Source organism: Anser brachyrhynchus, assembly GCF_964034855.1.
Source record: "Anser brachyrhynchus genome assembly, chromosome: 18".
NCBI lineage: Eukaryota > Metazoa > Chordata > Aves > Anseriformes > Anatidae > Anser > Anser brachyrhynchus.
In genome coordinates this window covers 10,405,708-10,425,492 of record NC_137711.1, presented here as the reverse complement: position 1 = coordinate 10,425,492, position 19,785 = coordinate 10,405,708, and positions in this window count along the sequence as shown.

Sequence of the window (19,785 nt, the reverse complement as noted above, 5' to 3'; positions counted from 1 at the left end):
GCCTGGAGCCCCACCTGTACACCGTGGAACCTCTGGATTCACTCCCGTGGACACTTGTGGTGGTGCAAAGCCAGTGCAAATGAAGAGAGCTGAGCTCCTGAGGAACACACACGTACATCAATATAGATATAAAAATATATACATATAATTTTGCTATGAAATGGCGATCTTTAATTCCTTGTCTATGTTTCCTAGCCTCCTGCCCAGCAAGACCAGATTGTAATATATCCCCTATTGGTTTATTAAAATAAAATAAAATAACAGTCTTTACTTTATCATTTCCTGTTCTGCATTTCCCAAGAACCATTTGCAAAATAAAATCACTTTTGGGCTGCATGCAATTTTCTATTAACCAGAACAAATGAATACGAACTCCAGGTCACGGTCCAAATAGTGAAGAAGGGAAAAGAAAGGAAGGGCAGAGCAGAGCTAAACGGTTGCCTAGGGCAAGTGATTTTGTAGCTGCTAAAATGTAAATCAAATGTATGAGGCTGTTCCATGGAGTGGGGAGACGTACTTTAGGATGGGCTTGTAGACTCAGAGGTGATTTCTAGATGGGATTTCATGGAAGATGGAAAATCTAGACCAACGCACAAGAAATATTTTTAATAATAATAATAATAATACACTTAGAGTTTTGGGGAAAAAAGTAGGGATGGGGGCTCAGGAGGGAAACGAAATAATGCATTAGGTTGTGTTTGAGCTTTCTGGATCAGCATTTAATAGGAAGAAGTCCGGGCACTACCTGCTGTCCAGTCTGAGCTGTGGGCTAGCTGTGCTTCAACACAGAAAACAGAAAAAGAGACAGCTCCTCATCTCTGACCTATTTGTCTAGTAATTTGAGATGAAGTTCAAGAGAGATCCATACATGCTTCTCTAAGGAAAGTGATGTAACTGTGGTCAGTGCTGAGCTGACCTTCTTATCAAATGTGGCCACTGGAGCAAACAAAGTCTGGCCACCACATCGGGAATGAAGCCTCTGAAAACCAAGCGAGAGTGGAAGGGGGAGCAGGATGGGTAGAAACTCTTCCATAAGGCTATTTCATTTCAACAGTGTCAAAAGATTTTGTTTCAAATGTCATCTTGATTCATTTCATTTTGACTTTTGTATTAAAACACTAATTGTATTATATATAAATGTTGACATTCTATGAATATATTAATACATTAATATTGTGGTATAATATAACAGTACGGACAAAATGAATGGAAATGACAGTGCACATACCAGATGTGTGAGCCCTGTCATAAACGCAACTTTTCACAGCCCCAAACATTTTCAGATTTTCTTTTTACCTCATATTTCAACTGTTCCTCCCACACTGGGTCAACCCAGATTGTCTAAGAAGGAGCTGCAAGGAAGACAGAGCTTTCAGATTGGCTTCTAGCAATTTTACAGCCTGTACGTGTTCCTGTGTCCTCACATATCCCACAGCAGGACACCACAGGCAGAGGACCTATGTCCTCAGTCTCATTTTAAACATGTGCCCTTTTTGTCCTCCTCTTCCTCTAGATTTTGGCTCCAGGTTCACGTGGGACCTTCTTCCCTGCTCCCTCCAGCCCATCACAGCCAACACAGCTCTGTGAGCACAAAGGTCCACGCTCATTCCCCTGCCAACATCGCCGAGAGGAGCAGGAGAAGAGCAACTGCTCAGGTACTGGGATGAGAAACAGGAAATATTTAACCTTCAACAAAGCTCAGTGAATCTGTGAAAAGGTTTGATTTTCGACCAAAATACTTCTGGAAACAGTCACTGTCTTTTCATGTGACGTGACGGAGCTTTGCTGTGGTTTAGTACCCACTGACGCTCATTTTTTGCGTGCATCCAGAGATGGTTTGGAAAGAGTGTCCCCTCTTTCACAGGGAAAATATGGTCACAAACTATTTTTCCTTAATTTTTAAACAAAATTAAAAAGAAAAAGAAAAATATTTGGGCCTCTTGGTTTTTGAAAACAAAAACTTATTTTTTTTCAGTTGAATTCTTAAAATCTTTTGCCAAAACCCCAAAGCTTTTGGATTTTTGTCCAAAAAATAATACAATTGGGTTTTGAGGTATTCTTCTGGCAAGAAAACAACATTCTGAGGAGAGCAGATGCTTTCTGTAGAAAAATGTCATCTTGTCAAAAGCACAATCTTCCATCCTAAAGAACGTTCATGCCAGAAAGCATTCAATCAGCTCTCCCAGCATCCCGTATCCCCTTTCAGGGATAAGCGACATGGTGGCTGTCTTTTAACAAGATGAGCCTTCTAAGAATAGTTACTGAGGAATCATGAATTTCTGATCGTATCAGGGCTTGGTACACAGGATTACAAAAGGAGCCACTCTTATGTTCCAAACCATAGGATCCACCTATAGCATGGCGTGCAATTGCTGTTAATAAAACGACTCCATCCTTAAATACAATTCCTCTGTTGTATAAATATATATTTCCTCGGCGGGACATTGTGGTTACTTTAAGAAGCTGGAAGACATCAGAGCATCACGTTCCAAGCTTGGCATTGAACAAGAAGCCACCAGAATTAAATCAAAGTTCTTCTTTCTGGCAAGCAAAGCAAGTGTAATGAAAATTCCAGCCTTGATCCTCTGCCAGTGGTAGGCAGCAAATTGAGTGCATGCCTACCACTCCCAAACTGAAGTCCCTCAGTCTTGCCCAGGATGCCAACTACCAGAAGTACAAAAGATGAAAACAGTCTGCCAGACACAGCAAACCAAAGCACTCTCTTCATTAAGAGGAGCTTATTACTTTCTTCCAGCTCCACCCATGAGCAAATTCACCCTGCTCGATCTTGCTGGGACTGATGAATGGAGGTTGATTGCTTGTGGTGAACTTGGTATTCCAGGAAAGCATTTGAGGTGCCTCCTCCAGTCACCAGCACCTGCCTGGATTCCCACTCAAAAGACGCACATTCTTTCTGATTGCAAAGTGTAACACCAACATGGTTATAAAGGCAATATCTAGTGAGGCAGGCTGGAGAACAGAGCAGATACATCACCAGGAGAGAAGACTGACTTTGGAGAGGAGGCAGGTTTACCTGGCTGGGTTGCTTTCTCTCAAAGATCTGAGTAATATCAATTATTAAGAGGAAGTCAAGCTGCTTTTCTTCAAAGCACAACTATTTCACCCGCGGTATGCGGCACATTCACGGCAGCCGGTGCCGTGGGGCCGCGCCAGGCTGTCTGCTGCGCCGACTCGGGGTGGCCTCCACTGATGACAGAGGCAGTCATGGCCCTGCCACTCCAGACAGCAAGGAGCCTGAAATGGCCACCTTCCTCCCCGGAACACAGGCATCACAGTAGGCACAGAAATTAAATGAGGAATTTGTGGTTGAGAGCAGCGCCCAGATCACCCACCCATTAGCAGACACACGCTGGGATTTCTTGTCTCACTGGTGAGTGCCCACCACCCTGGCCTCCTCCCATCCTCCATCTGCCTGAAAACCCTTTGTACCCGTGCAGCAGTGCTCGTCCCACCAGCCACTGCTGTGCTGGGCACCTGCACCAAGCTGATGGAAGACGGGTGAAGGCAAAATCTTCAGTTAGAGGATTGTCTTTTGCCTTCCTAAGCCTTGTGCTTCCAGAGCACATCCACTGAAGCCATAGAATTGTTTCAAATTAATAGAAATGAGGCTATAAAGAGAGCTTTTCCTGCTGGCCTGACGTAGCTGCCCTTAAAAGCCTAGGAATATTGCTACAGTGCTGGATTCAGGGAGCAAGGGGGGGGTATTTTTGAAATGCTCAGCCCTATTTTCTTAGGGACTGCAGTGAGAAGAAGGTTAGATCAACACCGATACTTTTGAAGGTGCTATCCTACACTGAAGAAGAAAGCAAAGCTTTGAAAATATTGAACAAAAAAGAAGCCTTTGAGATTTCTTATTTGAAAGTTGTAAGAACGGTATATCCCAATTAGTGACCGCCTCCTTTAGAACACACCAGCTGCTGTCTTTATCTATACGTTTATTTCAAGAAACGTGGCCATTTAATAATTAATGTGTATAAGTGCCTAACTATGAAAATGCAGAATGAAATATTAAATAGACCTGGTACCAAATGGGAGGACATCTGAAAGAGAAGGAATGAGAGCAATGTCATTCCCTATTCCCAGGGAACAGCCCCAAGCATCTGGAGCAGAATGAATCCAGGTGGATGAATACAAAGCGCTCAGCAGGAGAAGAGCAGGTGGGTCACTGATATTATTGTTGGAAGCCCCGGCCCCTCGCAAAGTGGGACAATCAGGAGACAAATCTCTAACAGCAGCTCCTGCCTTGCTTCCTGACCCAAACTTGGCCCAAATGCGACCAGGCACATGCAGAGCATCTTCTCGGGGCCACAAAATGGTGAGTCCTACAGCCGAGTGTGAATAACGGAGAGTGCAGCTCATGGAGCTGGCAGCACAGGCTGAGAAGCATGGTTAAGCTCCCTCCCCATCCTTTGGTAAGCTCCCAATCTACTTCTGGGAGAGAGGATGCTTTGGAGTGACCTCAGGGTAATCAGTTTGAAGTTGGACAGAGCTATTTCTATTATCACTGCTGGCGAGAGCCAAGGTTATTGATTGTCTCAGGACAGAGAGAACTTGGGTAGGATGTTGATACAGATATCAGCAGTATTTAGTGTAATAAACAGCTTGGAAGTAAAGTTAAACCTCACACTACAGAGCTCAAACAAATCACTGCCAGAAACCAAGCTGAAATGACTGTGGGTTACAGATAACCGCCCTTCTGCCTTCACTGGGAGTTTTATGTCTTTGTCTGGCAGAAGCAGCAGTTCGGGGAAGGCTAATTTGTCCAGGTTTTCCTGGACATTTCTACTCAGATATTTGGGGGTTACCTGTATTTCTGGTTTTCCAGGATTCCTTATTGGAGCAGATGTGTAGCATCTCCAGCCAGGCTGATGAATAGAAAGGCATGGGCAAACCCAACAAACGGTGCATTTGTGGTCGCTCCAACACTTTCGGTAATCACTGACCTTACCACAAGTGTTCCTCAGTGGTGCTGGGTGAACATCAGCCTCCAGAAACACTGGGCACAGGCCCCACAGCTCACATCTGTCTAGGAAACCCTCAACAAACGCACAGAAATGCTGGGTACTGGCAATCAGATGCAAAATGCTGTGTTTGACAGCTCTGTTCCCATGTCCAGACTTTTCTCCGTGCTCTCACTAAATGCTGCTCCATGGGATGTGAGTACAGCAGTGTTCCTATCCCACCATGGGGACACCTTGGTTTCCATCACCCCACGGTAAGACTGTCCTGCCTCCAAGAACAAGAGGGCCTGCCAGCAAATAATCCCAGCAGATGGGTGCTACAGTGCTGCATGGGGAGGGATGGAGCAAGCAGAGTCATGCAGAGCCCAAGGAGGAGTCTGCAGAACGGAAAGAGGTGGCTCAGAGGTGGCAAGCGCCGCAGCCATTGACCACAAGCAGAAAAAGGAACCAGCTCCTAGCCCAGGGCACTTCGCCCATATCTGAGCTTTACAGTCCAATTTCAGACGTCAGAAAGTGCTTCCCTGGGAGTAAGAGACTCTGGAATCCCATTGAATAACACAGGGGCACATTTTCAGCTGGCTGAAATCTCCATAAGCCCAACCCAGCAAACTTACAACGAGCTCAGATATGTCCTGTTCAGCCTGAAAACGAGAACCCCCTCCATATGTTTGCCCTCCAATTCCTCACAATGAAGGAAAGCATGAAGACTCTGAATCATCCCCAGCCAACTGTATATTTGTTATTTTCTGTATTTACTTCCAACTCCAGGATTAAGAAAATGACTCCAGCACTATGACATCCATACAATTAAATGTATCATTTTCCCATCGACTGGCTGGCTGTGCCAAGCCGGGCAGCTCGGATGCCGTCGCCATATGGAAAGCATCTCTGCCTGCACAAGACTCAAACGTGACAATTAGAAACGGGCTGGGTTCCGCCCCAGCCACGAGCAACAAAGCACTCTGGAAGCACTTAGTGGGGCTGAGAGGACCTCATCGTGTCAGCAGAGCAAAGGGTACCTGACAGGCCTTTCCACTGCGACCGAACTGTGAGCTTACACTGGTAGCCCCCAGGGGAGGTGATATGCCCAAGTTTTCCTGCCCCTGATGGGTCCAACAGCCCTGGGAAATTCAGAGTAGCTCCTAGGACCCTGCCCAATATCTCCCCTCCAGGACATTCTGGCAGAAAACATTATACAAAGACCCAAAACGTGAACAGTTTTGGAGCAGCCAGTCCTCACGGCCACTTGTCTGGGGCTTTCCTAGACACCTACTGGAGGTGAGGGGAATCCTGACTCTTAAAGCCCCACAGCAGCTCCAATTCAAAGCAGTACAACTCCCCAAAACACCAAAACCAGTACCAGCCTTTGCTCCCTATCCCCTCTGTTAAAACAGAAGGTGTTCTCCGGTCTGACAGTACCACGAAGGTCTGGTTGCAGGGCACGTGTTGGCACCATGCACAGCACACCAAGAGGCCGCTCCTTTCCAGAGCCGCTGCAGACCCTGCTCGTCTCGTGCCCCTCTCCCAGCGGCAGGTCCTGGGGACTCTGCGGTGCCGTGCTGCCAAGGCTGAGCGATCACAGTTACTTTCACAGACATGGACACGACGGAGGAATTAACCTGAGCTGCTCCGCACTTGCTGAACCAGACCTGACCTTCTCCTCTGCAGCCTCCTGAGATGACCTTGATCTTACTCACGTTCCCTCTGCTCCTGAGGTTGGGTTACACCCATGGTTCTGGACTCTGTTTTAAGTCTCCCATGAATAACAGTGTCAGATCTTCACGCAGCTATCTCAGGAATGTGGCCAGGCTGATCTCCATGCTTACTCAAGGTGACATTGATTCATTTTCCCTCTTACTGGCCAGATTACATTATGGGAATGTGCTCCGTAACACCCTCGCCCATCCACCACCACCACCCAGCTCCCATCCCTGACCTCCACCTTTGGCAGCCCCTGCTCTGGGATTTGGGGTTTTCTCATCAGCAGAACACACACCCAGAGGCACTTAGGGCTTGGAAACAGGCTGGGAGATCACATTTAGAGAAGCATCAGAGGCCAGGTTTCACACTGAGGTACTGTCCCTAAACTGTAATCATTTCATATTTACACAGCAGTGCATAAATCAGGTGTAACTCCAAGAAGGGCAGAAGAGTTGGGGATGGGAAGACCATCCCCAGCTTCAGACCCCAAGATAAAGCCAGACGTAAAGAATTCCACTTTAAGTGATTCACAAAAAATTGTTTTCCTTTCCAAACTCCCCATATGGGACTGCACCCCAGTGCCTGTTCATGGCCTGGCCCCACATCACCTCCCTGACTGTGCTCAAGGCAGTGCTGAAAAAGAGGCATTTCTTCTTGACCACAGAGGTGATCTATCTACGTAACATGTGGCTGAACAACGTTTAGGCAAGGGACTGGGGTTTGTGAATCACATCCAGGTCTTTGTCTTATTCCAGGCTTCTGGGGAGAGTTTAAATAAAGGATTCAGCACTGGGGAAAATAAATAAATAAATATATAAATAACAAAGAATAAAAAGACAGACAGACATCTGGAGTGTGGCACAGGACCCTCTGCTCGGGCTGACCTAGTTACTGGGAGAGCATCGCAGGGAGATCCTGTTCAGCAGGAGGAACAAGCAGCCGAGGGCTGTATTCAGGCTCAGGGTAAACAAACCCAGCTCTCACCACGTGAGCGCTGCATGTTTCCACCAGGTCTCCGTGTGATCACGATCATCCAGGGCTGCAGCCATCCCATCCGGCACAGAAGTGGCAGCAAGGAGCGAGGACTCCTGCCCACTGCGACGCCGGGACACAGCATCCCCGCAGCTCAGTCCTGTGCCCACGGGGAGGAGGGCAGCTCTGCCCTGTGGCTCCCCGTGCACAAACAATGGGGAGGACAAAGAAACCCAAAGTGCCTCTGCCAAAGGAAACAGCAGCTGCACCTCCTCATGTTGTGTGTGTGGCCGCAGGGACAGGAGGGCCTGGCAGTGCCGAGCCACGCTGCAGCCCATGCTCGAGTCAGAGAGACTGGGGCAAAGCCCTGCTCCCTCCGGCATGTCCAGCTCTTGCCATGGGTACAACACTACTTTACTGTATGGCACCGGTCAGGGAAATGCACCTCCTTCAGCTTGCCCCAGAGAAACCACCCTAACCCCAGCAAAACAACTTCTAGGGTGGAGCAGAGAAAACACCCCAACACCCCGGGAATGAACTCAAACTCTTGCCCACGTTCTCCCATCTGCTTGCACCGGGGCCCACCTGCAAGTGAAATAACTGCTGAAATGTCTGCCCATTTCCTGCTAATCAATCCTATTTTTCAAGTTTTAAAAATAGGCAGTAAAATGGTGCCCACAGGACTTTCCGTGCAGGTTGAACTCCATGCGCAGGTTGCCCTGGACAAGCTGGGGCAAAGTGCAGGTTTGATGAGACATCTCCAAACAAAACCGCTGGCAGTTTCTGATACTCGACCTATCTTTCAGCTTGCTATTAATAACCTTTTACCAAAACTGATTTCAATTTAAAACCAGGCTGTTTACAGGAAAAGATGTCAGTGTGAACGTTCCTGAGATCTGGCTTTTGTTCCCCCACAAACACATTTACTTCTAAAAGAGAGCTTTTGGTAAAGCAAGTGGCTCGAGGTGTTTTGGCAGGAAGCCTCCCAGTTCTGACTGAGGGCAACGCAGACAGCACCAAGGCAAGATAAACAAAAAGGGAGGTTTGGAAACGTGGGTTTAAATCAGTGTTTTGGCCATCACGCTGGCTCACGGCTGAGTCGTGCAGCTCTTGCCCGAAGCACAACCACCCAGGGAAGCTCAGCTCTGACAAAAAAGTCGGAGCCATGAATTTCCGAACTGAGAGAGAAGCCAAGGTGAAGCCGCTGGATGCTCAGGAGGGGCCAAAGAGGAGAAAGCAGGTTAGCCACAGACAAAACAACCCCGGCCTCCCTATCAGCAAGGCCAGGGAGAGACGCCGGCCCCGTAAGCGCCCCCTCCCAGGTCAGCGTCCCTCGGGGCAGGGGAGGCGCCCTCTGGGCCCAGCGCAGCGCCCCTGGGAGCTGCCTCCCCTTCCTGATAAGAGCTGGCCTTGGGACCGTCCCGTCGGCCTCCCACACAAAGCAGACCTCCTGCTAGTCCTCACCAGCACCCTGATTATTTTCTGTCGCGTCTCAAGGCAGTTCAGAAGCTCCTCTGCTAACGGACTGCAGCAGAGATGTCGTGCCAGACCAAAGCCCCATTTCGATCAGTAATCCCACACTCCAACAACAGCCTCCTCCCCTCCCCAAAACAAAACAAGAAAAAAAAAAAAAAAGCTCAATTTTTCTTCATTATAAGCACAGAAAAACCTGGTCTAAGAAATGTAAAGCCTGAGGAACAAAGGCAGGACTTCTCTTCAGATCTAAGCACTCCCCAAAGGACTCCCTCCAGGGTCCTTGGCACCCTCCAAACCCTGTCCAGATCTGGTGCTCTTTGGGGTTAGCTCTGCAGCAGCTCCCCGGGATAGTGCAATTTTCAGCAAAGAAAGGAAAAAGAAAAGCTAAAAATCCCAGTTACTCATTGCACCAAAATAAAAACAGATTCTTTCTCTTTTAACAAAACCTCATTATGGTAAACAAAAAATGAAAGTTTGGGGAGAAAATGTGCCGCCTGCTGATAAGAAGTTTTTTATTATTATTATTAAAACAAATCTACAAGGCTGGATTTAAACTTCCCAGCCTTTGCTGCATTTTCCTTTGCTGCTCCACTCAAGACTGCATCCACACAGTTTGAACTCCCCAGTCTGAGAAGCTGCAGACGATTTGCTAAATAGGCCTTCAAGCTGTGCCCCCTCCCTTCTCACCAACGTCCCCACCCCATGTTTGTGGGGCAGCGGAGATCTTAAAGATTCCCACTGGGCTGCTGATGCTTCCTTCAGAGATGCCCCGTGCTGTGCGCGCTCACGCACTTGGCACCCATGTCACGCTCCGGCAGCACCCACTGTGGGCTCCCCTCTCCCCGCTGCCACCCAGAGCTGGACCCAGATGACTGCTTGCTCTGCCAAAAAGGCACGTCCACGGCCATAGCGTGGGCAGGGCCCATTTGCTTTCAGGAGGAGCCTTAAAGACAACCTCCACCTGCAGCACTGAGCTGTGGGGTCCTCATGGTGCAGCCTGGTGCTGGGGGCTGCGACTGACTTTGGTGTAAGGTCTGAGGTGTGGGTGCCTGCACCCATCACAAGCCCAAGCGCAGATGAACACAAGGCACAGCAGTGACAGGGGGCAACCAGGTCAACCAGGACAACTTGTGATGTCAAGGGACATCACAAACAACAGAAGCTTGATGTGCAGCCCCCTTTCTCCCACTGCCTTGAACGTGGTGGCCACAGCCCAAGCAGCAAACGTCACCCACGAGGCAGCTGTGCTGTGCCAGGGGACTGTGCCTGGGGTACGGCTGTGCTTCCCTGAGAGGGTCCCTGGGAACGGCAGCTCCTTTCTGCTGGCCACAAACAAGGGGTTCATCCACTCTGTGCTGTCAAAGATAGCTCTGGGAATCAGAAAAGGCTGGGTTTTTGCTTCAGGGTGATCGCTTGGAAAAGGAGAGTCGGCTTTTCTTTAGGCCAAGCGGGAACACGTAACAGAGCCTTTCTCTACTGGGATGCTAAAAGCCCACAGCGACTTTCCCCGGAACAAAACACAGCAATGACCGAAGGCTGCTGCAGACCTGACCCTCACAGGCAGCACAGCACCCGCTGGGAGCGAGCCAGCACTGATCTGACTGAGGGAATGGGCACGGAACAGCTCACACAGGGGGCACGCGGGCACTTTCTGCTGCAGTCATTGTTTTCTGATGGAAAATTGTTTCCACAACAGTGAAAAATACATTGTGGAAAACGTTTTTTTTTTTCCCAATCAAATTGAATTTTTTCATCTGGTAAATCAAAATGAAACATTTCCTTTTAGACTAGCTTAAGCTGGACAGGAATGTTTCATTTCAGTGGAATTACCCGAACTGCTCTATTTTAGAACAGGTCTCACCGTTCCACCCCCATCTCCTTGTCAGCACACGGCCTAACGGGGAGCTCCCTCTCCCCCGTGCTCCATTTTCCCACCCGGGACCGATCCTGCTGGAAAATGACTTTTCCCACCAGACCCCACTCCCATGCCCCTGGGGTTGTTCTGGGCGGGGGGGGGGCTGGGGCCACGACCCAGCGCTGCCGATTTCCAGATGAACCCCTCCGCCACTCAGCACAGCAAAACAGAAACCGTGACCCCCATTTCCAGTGTCCTCCGTGCCCCAAACCTACCTTCCCAGTTATATCTAATGTTAGCTTAAAAAGATTTCAGCTTCACTAATAATCAGAACACATACCGGGAGCATAATTAGCAGGGTAATTGGAGAGCGCAGATAGGCACGTGCTCAGGCAAGAATGGCAGCGAATATTTCGTCAGCAGGGACAAGCAAAGAAGAAACCCTCGTCTGCAGCAAGGACCTGGCTTTATCATTGATTTATTGCAAGGCCTCAGCCACACCAACAGAGCCTCAGCAGAGAGCAGCATGCGGCCACAACGAGAAGTAGCCAGGCCAAAGACCACCTAACCCCTCGGCTTCGTGAGCAAGGATTTTATACGCGTATACGTTAGTGTCACGTCCCACCTGCTGCCTAAAACAATTTTCCAAATGGCTTTCCAATTCCTACGGCACTGGGAGGGGTGGGGGTTAATTATATAAGAGTTTCCAGAAGTTTCAGTTATGTCATGTATGTGTCACACAAATGCAGAGCGCAGGAAATAGCTGAATTTCAACACCTAAAATTAAAAATTTTCCAGGGTAGCATTCCCCTTCGCAGCCTGAAGGAAAACATCCCCTTGTTTCACTCCGTGAGGTTAGCGTTAGGTGAGAAATCCTGCTGGAGATGGCAGGGTCCCCATAGCATGGATCTCCCATGGCACTGAGGGCCTCTCTTTGCCACTAAAAACTCATGCACACATACATCTCTATCAGTACATAATTACAGTTAAAATTATTATTATACTGTAAATATGTTTTGGGCTTTACTAATACCTAAGCGTGCTCAAAAATCCGAATTTCCATTTCACTGCCCATTTTGGCCAGCTCAGCATCTAACTGTGCCCATAGGGGTAGCGATGCCCCCTGCCTGGTGTCCCCTCCGAGCCAGGTGTCCCACCCAGGGCACGTCCCCGCTGTCCTCGTGCAGCCACAAGCAGCAGAGCCCCTGGGGACGTGTCCTGGGTCAGGGGCCAGTTTGCAGGCACTGGACGTGAATTGCTCTTGATCTGAAGTTTTTCCATTTTGTATGAGAAACAAACTGATTCACTAAACCCAAACAAGTGCCGGTGTATTTTTTTCCCCAGTGGTAATCTGCTTTTTAATCAGTGTTCTGATTTTGTGAGAAGCATGTTTTCTCCTGAAGGCCTTTCAGCACAAAACTCCTTAGCAAGCCTCGCTGCTGGCTGTTATATCAAGACTATGTTTGACTGATTTAGAAGAGGCCGCAGCCTTGGGAACACCACATGGCATTCACGGTACCACGCGTGCTGCAGTGTCGTGGAAGGGCTGACAAGCGCCTGGTGCAAAAATGCGTTGCCTTATTAAAAGCCTTATTGAATGCAAGTGCTCTGCCAGACCATGCTCGCTCCTTCTCAGGGGTGTGCATGACTTCCGTGGACCTGCTCCGGGGCTTAAAGGATAATAATTAGCACAACACATCTTCACTGGGTAGTTGAGCACATCCTGGCAAAAATATATTTATTTAACAAATACTATTTTTTTTTTTTTTTTTTGGGTACAAACCCCATCTCTGTGATGCAGGCAGTCCAGCTGGTCATAGGTTCACAGCACTTTTGGCTCTGGAGCTGGGCAGTGCCACTCTCTACTGGTATGCAAAAAACCCCATGCGCTCTGACAGCCCCTCCTGAAGCCCATCAGCATCTCCTCGCCAGGGTTTTGGGCTGCACAGACCCAAGTACAGGTAGGATTTCTGCTGATTCCTCCCATTTACAAACACAGCAAAGGCAGCCATGCAAAGAGCACTGTAATGTGTCTGCCTCTAGCTGCTGCTCTGGGGGAGCTGAGAAGTGCCCAGCTGAAAATACTGTTAGGTCTTGTGACATTTTCCAGCCCTTTCTGAACAAATCCAGTTTTGTTTTGTTTTTCTGCAGAAGTCCTTCCTCGCTGCCCTAGGAGACATTTCCCTCTCCCACATTAGCAAGTTTCCTTTTGCAAGACCAGAGCCATTTCCAGTCCATCCCAGCTCTGCAAGGGTGCTCTGCAGTGTGACAGCTCTCGGGGGGGACAGCCCCATGGTGGCTTCAGTCCCCCTCACACAGCCCTCCTGTGCCTTCGTGCCCAGCGGTGCTACAGATGTACAGCGTCTGTTCTGTGTTCGCTGGGCAGGACGGCATGAAAAGAGCCAGATGCTTTGGTTAAAAAAAAAAATTAAAAAGAAAGAAAAAAAATAATAAAAATCAGTGCCCAATTTCACATCTGCAGCTCCAGAAAGCCAATGAGAAACAATGGTCCAGAGCAGGGCTGGGTGTGTGCTGGTGGAAACCCAGACCTGCTGATCCTCGTGTGAACGGCACCAGCCCCGAAATCCCCAGGCCAGCCCTGCAGGCAGCGGGGCTCAGCCAGAAACAGCCCCTGGCTCTGCGGGTCTGGGGCCAGTCCCCGCAGGCGGCACAGGCACAGCCGGTTCCTGAGCTCGCCCCAGCTCCCCATCAGCACCGGTTGCTGATCTTGTCACCAAAGCAAAGCCAGCAGATGAAGCCTCCAAACTCCCTTTTTGCATTGCTTTGAGCTTGAAATACAGGAAGGGAAATTAATCTGAATGCACAGCTTACTCCGTGCCTTCCAACAAGAGTGACCTTGACTTTTAACCATTGCTTTTCCTTTCCTACCCCTGAGGCTCTCGTGCCCGGAACAAATCAACCCCGAGGGAATCAGCCAGCTCTGCCTCAGTCTTGAGGTCTGCTTTCCTGTACATAGTAATGTGCAGCAGCTCTCGGGATTGTGTAAATACGGTCTGAGAAGCACAACTGTGCAACAGCAACAACATTTGGCACAAACACATCTGCCACTGAGCTGTGCCATGGCACGCAGTGCCATTAACAGCCATGTGGCTCTTCCCAAAAAACCTTGTCACCGGGAGCTGGGGACCAGGTGAGCCTGGGCTGGAAGGCGCAGACGCAGTCAGATGGATGCAATCTCAGCTCTCGGGTGACTCTTACAAACAGCTAATTTGCAGCAGAAAGTCAAGAAACGGAGCCACCCGATCTGCTGTCCCCTCTCCCAGCGTCTCCCCGTTGCCGGAGGTGAGGGGAGCTGCTCACCGGCTGGAAGGGCGGGGAGCACCCGCACGGTTATTCTCAGTAATAAGATGCCTGTCAACATATAAACCAATTAGGTGCAGCTTTTGAGCTCGTAATAAGGCTGGGCAAAATGCTTTCTCTGAGCAAGTGCTTTCAAGTGAAAAATAGCTTCTGAAAGAATCTGACAGTTTGCACATGAGGTTTCAGTTTGCTCGGGCTTTGGGTTGTTTTAATTCAAGTAATGAAAATTCTCACATTGTTTCAAACCAAGAAACTGTGTCTAGGTTTTCAAGAGTTTTTTCTATACTCAATTTTAGATTGTCTTCCTTTTTCCTTTTTTTTTTTCCCATGGGAGGAAGAAAGAAAAGAAAAAGGAAGAAAGTGTTTGAGATGTAAACATTGGAAATAATTATTTTCTGCACCTTAATCAAATAAACTTATTTCAAACCAGTATTTGTGTGTGTTTCCATGTACTACCAAGCGAGATCCAAATTTTGGGGTGGGAAACAGTTATCGTTTTAGTTTGTTTTCTGTAAATTATCTGTAAACCACTGGCATCACAGTTTAGCCCTTATCTTAAAGATAAACCCTGAATTCTGGCTGAAATCAGGAAAAAGGAAATACAGGCACTCTTGTATTTTGCAAGTGACTACGGCTGCCCTCCAAAACTGTTTTTGTCCTAGGTGGAAATGCTGAAGAACAAAAAAATTAGTCCTATGCATCATACCACTTTTCAGAGGACAGCAAAAACAAGTCCCGTTTAGTCTAAATGGAGGCATCAGCCAAGTTTTGTATTTGAACTTCAAGCCCGGGGGGCTGTAAGTGAGGCTGCGTGACTTATATTAATAAAAAGAAAAAACGAGATGTTCCTCAAAATGAGGTCCCATCAGTCCTGACCCCTGAGAGTGACTTTAGCCTCATCCCAGCCGTGCAGCTGCACAGGCTAATCGCTGTTTCTTGCAGATAACACGAGAATCACAAATACTGAGTCATTACCATCTCCCTCTAGCGGTTACCTCGGCTCTCCCGACCCCGGACCCAGGCTCCGCGCTGCAGGAAGGCAGCGGTGCTCGCGGAGAATTGCTAGCAGAAAGGAGGAGCTGCAGAGAAAGCTGAGTTTGCAGCGAGCCGCCTGCACAGAGCCCCGTTTGCACGGCTCGGGGATTAAAAGCAGCCTTTCAACCTGGCTGGCGAAGCACCCGAGCTCTCCTCCTCCCTGCGATGCTGCAGGTGGCCCTAAACCACCAGGCAGCACCTCTGAATAGCTCGAGTTATTTATTCTTTGCGAGCAGGCTACCCAGGAGCCACCGGCACCATGCTACAAAGAAGTCAGCAACATCGCCTGTGTCGTCCCCACAGCACCAGCTCTGCCCTGTGACTTGCTGGGGCCCCATCGCTGGCCGTGCACATACAGGGCCTGCAGGAAAGGCAGACGGGGATGGGGTGGCAGAGATCACCTTGGGAAAAACAGGAGTTTTTCTGCTACTTTGGAGCAGCTGGCCAGAGGGCTACCAAAGACCTGTTCTGTAATCAAAGGCAAAATCACCCCCCAGCACCCTCAATCCCTGTTCAATAGATTCTGAAGTTGCAAAAGTGCATTTCCTATGGAAAGCTGCTTTTAGAGAGGGGAGAGCCGAGGGACAGAACCGGCAGCGGCAGCTTGCACCAGGATCCGGCCTCGCACACCCCGCAGAGCCGTGCTCTGCCCGCAGCCCACCTGCCGCAGCTGGAGGGGCTTTGTTCAACCTTCCCCTGAGAAACAGGGGGAGGGAGACGTGAAACCTACCCAAACGTTGAAAAGAAAGGAAAACCCTCCGTCACAACAAACAGCCAGCCTCGCAACATGTGCAAAAGCGATTTCCAGAAACAAGGGAAGGGAATCCAGTTCCCTTTTGTACAACAGCAGCGAGGAGATGCAATAGCAGCAGCACAGGGAGGCACAAGGAGGCAGAACACTCGGGACCAGCTAATTCCCAGGGTGGAAAGTGCTCGTGCTTTATTTTTACAAAGCAGCCCCAGCTCTGTGGCACATACCTGGAGCCTTCGCCTCCCATTGTAGGAGGCTCCATGCTCAAACACCAGCCCAACAAGCATCACTCAAGCATCAAGCTCACAGTGTCCCTCTACGCAGGACCAGCAAGGCACAATCAGACACAGCAACTCCTGCTCAGGCTTATCTCAGCAAGATTTTTCAATTCTGCATGAAAAAAGAGCAAGTGGGAAGAGAGGAGCCAAAGGGCTGAGAACAATATGTACCTACGTACGGGAACAAAGAGATTTCAATTAAAAAAGGGGAATCAGCAAAGCCCTGTGAAGTATGAATTAGCTGGTACACTCCCAAGGGCTGCTTTGAAATCTGAAGTGTTGTATTTTGAAATGGACACAGACCTTAGCGGGAAGTGGGGGAGCAGACAGTAATGGTTTAATAGACTGTGGAATGGCTATAAAAAAAGGGGGGGGGAGAAAAAAAGAAAAAGCAGATGGCAGCCCCTTCGCAGGAGCCATAAAATTTCATGGTGTATTTTCTATCCATGGCTTCACTGTAATTCAAGCCTTGGGGGCCAGCTTTCTCTGGCAGTGGTTCCTGAGGGGCCTTGGAGGGCAGCGCCAGAGGAGCAGAGGCTGGGCACATCCTGGGCCTGCTGACCACAGGCTCCCGCTGGGGCTGGAATGGGAAATAAAGAGAAGTTGTGTAGGAGAAACGCCTGGGAGGCTGCCCAGAGGCAGCTTTGCAGGGGCAGGTCAGAGCCCCAGGAGCAAGAGGCTCGGCGAGGACATGTAGCCAGGGCCGCGTCTGACAAGGAAGCCTCTGCGACCTCCACCTTCCCCTCCTGGGGGAGGCTTTTGTGCTGTCCCAGTCCAGGTACTTGCCTCTGAACCTGATCTAAGCAAGGTTCAGCTCAAAACCACGTCTGGGGTTGACTTTGGCTTTTTGTCATTTGAAGCAAGCTCCCAGCTACGAACACAAACAAAACAGTGCAGAGGTAAATGTGCAGATGTTTCAGTTCCATCGGCAGGCACGAGCAGCGCCCTGCACTTCAGTGACGGGGTTTGCGCCAGTTCTGGTGGTATTTCGGGTTCTCACTTTGTCTGTTCCCCAAGTCCACCCTTGATGCTGTTGTTTTTTAGTTTCACACCACGTCACACAGCGCTGTGTGCTGCAGCACCCAGTAAATGCCCGTACAGGGCAGGCCGCATCACACACTCGTCATCTCCGCAGGTACAGAAGCAGAGCATCACCAAACCCAGAAATGCAACGATCCTTCCACTATTTCATTCTCTCCTGTCCCATGCATGGCCATCTAGGCTATGAACATGAGGCATGAGATGAAGTGTTAATCTATCCATAATATATAAATGCAGCAGAACAATCGCTATGCTGGAAGAAAAAAGGAGAGGAATTATTTCAGTTTGACCTTTTTTGACACATTAGTTCAAAGACAAAGCATTCCAAACCCATTAGAAATAAAAAGCAATAACTGGAGATGAATGCAATGAAAACTCAAGTTTTCTTCCACCTGTTCCTCACTTGAACTATTGCTACAGAGCATGAGGAGGAGAGAAAGGAAAGGAAAAATAAGCCTCATGAAGCCATGTGCTTCAGTTCCATTTATTCCAGCTATTCCAAGATCTAAGAGGTTTACAAAAGCATTTGTTTCCAACTGATATCAAAACCACTTTGGACAAGAAATGCTTTCTCTGGTATTCTTGAAGTTCAAAAATAAAAAGCTTCATCCATGTTATAGAGGGGTGTACATTACACATGGACATTATATAGGATATACAACAGCAGAGGGAACATGGGAAGGATGCTGAGGGTGAAGAGTGCAGAAATGCAACAGAGCATGTGTGCTTGGGTACCACTTTCTCCTGCAAAGCAGCCAGCCCTGTGCTCCACCTTGGAGTGGCAGGAACACTGCACTGCCTCCCAGTGCCATGAGATCTCCTGCGTTTTGGTGGGTGGAAATAGAAATAATGGAGACCCAGTGGTGTTGGTGATGATGCAGTTGGAGGGGGCAGAAACAATTCTCCCTCCACTTGTACAAGGAATGAAAGCAGCTGGAGACACAGTGGGCAAAGACAGAGCAAAATAGGACTTCTGTTCTCTGCTAGGATGGAGATTCCCACACAAATTGGGCAGGAGTAAAAAATAGCATCATTTTGCTGGTAGCACAGTATAAAAAGATCTATCTTCTCAGAGCAGGAGGAGGGAAGAATAAGCAAAAATGGGTTTCCCATTCCCTGAGCATCACCAAGATCCCTTCCATAAAGAAACCCAGAGATGCAATTCCTCACAAAATTACTTATTCCAGCTATTTCTTTAGAAAGCTCTCCCAGGTATACATCACTGCAGGGCATCGAGGGTCTGTTCTTGCTGTTTCAGCACTGTCAGTGTCCGCAGAGTCCTGCCCAGCCACGGGGAAGGTGGCAGCTCTGTGGCCGTCCTCCTGAGTGCACCAGCCAGCAGCACCGCTTCCCACTGATGAGCAATTCCTCAGGAAGGTTAAAGAAGAGTCAAGGTTTTCATTAAGGGCTTGAGCCATTTAATTGGTCTGTTCTGACTAATGCAATAATATTTGTGGAAAGGCCAGGCAGATAAAGGAAAAAGTAAACAAGGTCAGCAGTGCCCACGTGAAACGAACCCTTGACCGTGTGGCTGGAAAACCACTACTGCCACCAAAGGGGATGCTTCACCTTATCCCGCTTGCTAGAGTTGGCACGCGGGGTTAAGCTGCTTCTTGTTTCTACTGAAGAATTTTCCTTAGGGATGAGCAGGTTTGTGCTGAATTAACGCAAGATTTGTGCTGAATTAACACAAGATTTGCATGCACAGCCTGCACAAATGGTGCCCTGGTGATCCTTTGCCATGTTTGGACGGGTAGGAATGGAAACTTGCCTTCAATAAAATAAAATAATAAAAAGCATTGGATGTGTCTCCAGGAAATGAATTTTTCTAAGAAAGTAAAGCCAAAAAAAAAAAAAAAAAGTCTTTCTACACTTTTGCTTCCCCTAAAGTTTCCTATTTCCCCTTCTTCAAGGAAGGAAATTGCCACCAAAAAAAAAAAGGTGAAAAAAATGTGGCTATTAGAAATTTTCAGTAAAATATGAAGAAGCAGAAAATCTGATGATAGAGTGGAGGGCACTATCCTGCCCCACCTCTGGTGAACTTCACCCTGTTGCCACCAGCATTTTAGGGCTGTCCCAGCTCCTTCTGGAGCCCCGTCCCCGGTATCATCCCCAAATTGCTCTGCAGTCCACGGGATGCTCGTCAGACACACGGCACCCGGGAAGATGAAACGTGAAATGTTCAAAACAGACCAAAGGAAGCATTTCTAATGTGAGTAATTATCCTGTGGCGCTTCCTGCCATGCGATACAAGAGAAGCAAATAATGCAGAATAATTCCTCAAAGACTCAGTTACCGAGTTGAATAACAGCATCAGCTGCAGTTTTGCTGCCGTGGTCCAGCATTATGAAGACTCCTGGTCCTTGTGCTTCA